Raw genomic sequence first — 3,448 nt, forward strand, 5'->3', positions numbered from 1 at the left:
ATAGGCCTTTACTTATTATAGCAATCAATACATGGATACATTTTAGGATTCCTTATTGTAATAGAATATGATTTCTTATTGGTTGTATAGCTCTGCAGTATATAAGCATGGATTGGGTTTACACTTTATGTGTCGCATATTGATATATCTTTCATGTAACCTAGCAGCTCTCAAAGATATATGTTCATCCTTTGAGAGATTAGTTTATAATCAGTTTTTATTAATCAATATAAAACTATTTATATTGTTGAGTACCAAATTCGATTTATCAGCATAAACTGTATTCACCCCCCTCTATAGTTGTATTAAGGACCTAACATCATACATCTCAACCACATCCCTAAGGTAGGGATGTAAGGGCGCGCCCACACCCAGCAAGAATAACTTCGGTCTGATGACCATCCTGGGAATCCTGAAGTTCCTCCCATAGTTAAAAATATGAGGGTGCATCATGCTTAAAGGGCACGCCCACATTCCTTCCATATCATAAAACTTTATCAACCACTCCAACTGCTCATCTGAACAACTAGATGAAAGCCCCACACAGAATAGCTTTCTTTGCTCTCTCCTAGAACGTTTTTTCATAGATTCTATACATTTCTCATATTTAATCCAATCAAAGTCAACTTATCTATCAGAAACCTCCCAATAAATAAAAGGGACGGGTAGAGGTTCGGGAGAATTTGAAAATTGATAAGGGTCTTCATCGAAAAAATTCATTTCATCTCACAAAACGGGAGAGTCTTCTTCAGGAGCACCCTCAGTATTTGGATAAATGGGTGCGCCCTGAGATGATTGGGTAGACAGACTTGGGGAAATGGCCCTATAAGTTACCTTAGATGGCCCAGCTCCCATATTGACACATATTTCGACACCCCAGTATCTATCAGAATTCAGGTCTTCCTAATCATCTAAATCAGGGTCCCCAGGGGGGTGGTGATCTTTCCTTGGAAATCACGGCACACCCTATACTAAGACGGCGTGCCCTAATAAGATGATTATTTATATTTACATTTTAACTGTGATAAACTTAAAGTATATCTCATAGAAGCCCTTAAGGCGTGCCCTAAATATGAACTTGGTATAGATAACCCTAGGATAACAGTTGAAATTACATAAACATAAATTCAAATTTCAAAATCCTAAAATTATGGATCTATATGGAAAATACAAGATATACATACATATACATACACATCAACCATCAGAATTATGAAGAACACAAAATATAGAAGATAAATAGTCATGACAGCATTATGTGTATTCTACTCAATGATATCTGAAAAGAATGAGAGCTTAACCTCCTACTTTAAAAGGCTCAATACTGAATCTACTAGTGTAAGGGGTGTCTCGGATGAAGCTCTAAAAAGCTTCTTAATAGCTGGGTTGAGAGTAGGTTCGAATTTCTGGAAACATTTGCAGGGGAAGGATCTGGCTACTATGGCAGACATCTTGGCCAAGCGGAGTTTTTTAAAGCTGTAGAGCAATCTTAGGCAAAGGTTCTCCCTGTCTCTCAAGTAAGCCAGAAGGGTAAAGCAAGGAAAATGGACATATCCCCAAGCCCTAGATATCGAAGGGACAGTCGAAGCCCGAACCGAGTGAACTCCGCGACTGTGCAAAGAGAGTGGAGTCTTCCCTCAAGTTATGACAGCAGAACCAGTGGATATATCCCTTTGGCAACCTCAATTGAGCACATCTTTGTAGTAAATAAGAATAAGGTACTTTTCAGGAAACTAGAGGCTCTGTCATCTAGGCAGCTCAAGGATAAAAAGAAGTATTGTGAATTCCATGAGTCCTCTAGGCATAACACTCAAGAATGTCGTCAGCTAAAGATGATATTGAAGCTTTGATCAAGGAGGGTTATTTTGGCGAATGGGTGGTTAAGAAAGTAAGAAGGCATAGAAATGCTTTCGATAAAGCAAAGGAGGAAGGTGGTTGCATTCAAGGATAAAAAGAAGTATTGTGAATTCCATGAGTCCTCTGGCCATAACACTCATGAATGTTGTTAGCTAAAAGATTATATTGAAGCTTTGATCAAGAAGGGTTATTTAATCGAATGGGTGGTTAAGGAAGTAAGAAGGCATAGAAATGATTTCGAAAAAGCAAAGGAGGAAGGTGGTTCCTCGTGGATCCAATAACAAAATTCTGGAAGAAAATAAATTTGCCAGGGACGGCAGCATTCAGGTGATATTTGGAAGAGTCTCGACATGGAGAGCAGCAATCGAGCCTTGGCAGGGTATGCAAGGGAAGCCCGGTATAGGACCTTGACCGGCATTCATAGATTGGAAACTTGGCCACCGAAGGTATTTAAAGGAGAATTGATGGATATCACCTTCAGAGAAGCGGATGTCAGTTAGGTACATCACCCTCACAATGATGCTCTGATTATTTCCTTCCAAATTGGGACTAAGAATGTCTATAGAGCCTTTGTGGACAATGAAAGCTCAGCAAACATCCTTTACTACAGCAAATGAACAAAATTGATGCGGAAAGTTCGAGCTCTTACTCTACTACCATGACAATTTGTATAGTTGCAAAGAGGAATTAAAGAAGAAGACATAAGAGCATTATGAAAAACTAGATCTGTATTCTGTTACATTACAAAAAACCTACCCACCCCTATCATTTTTCTATCTCTTGTTGGGACACTAGGATCTTGTTCCTGCATTTTACGATATGAATTTTCTATAAAGAGTTCGAACAGAACGTTAACCTTAATCGCTACAGCGCAAGCGATTCAAATCCACATCTTCTACTGTATTCCTCGATTCTCCTTGGATGAAGTGTGGGCTTCGATCTCCCAAGGTTTACCACTCCTTGAAACTCCAAAAATCCAAAACCCTAGCTGGCTCCTTGAGAAAAACGTTTGCCTCTCTCAAACCCTAGGATGTTATTTTTTGTGTTCTTGCACAAACATGCACGCACACCGTACTTTTGGCTTCAGGAGAATTAAAATATTTATAGGCTACAGTAGGGATCATGGATAATTAGGTCGGGTCTCCCAATGACATTCTGGGCCAAGCCCAATGTCATTAAATATTAATTCAATCCACCAAAAAATTAATATTTGCACTACATTCCCTAATTCCATAAATTAATTATTTAATTCATCACCCATATCATTTTCTTATTAAATTCCCCATGTTTAAGATATCGCATGTCCATTAATTAAATTAATTTCTGACAATCAATTTAATCAATACCTTATATCCTTGATCATCCACTTAACCTTATAATTGTGCAAGAACAAATCCGCCTGTAGGACTAAAGCACAATTATCTTTATGAGCTTTCAAGAGGACATTATCACCCGAAACTATTCTTCATACATGGTTTCCTTTTATAGTCAATATCCCACTATGTATATAATTTCATTGCCCAATACATAAATTCATAATTTAAAATAAATTACTTAATATGTGAATCAAGGCATGTGCATTAAATACAAG

Source organism: Apium graveolens, chromosome 8 (genome assembly GCF_009905375.1).
Source record: "Apium graveolens cultivar Ventura chromosome 8, ASM990537v1, whole genome shotgun sequence".
Classification (NCBI taxonomy): Eukaryota; Viridiplantae; Streptophyta; class Magnoliopsida; order Apiales; family Apiaceae; genus Apium; species Apium graveolens.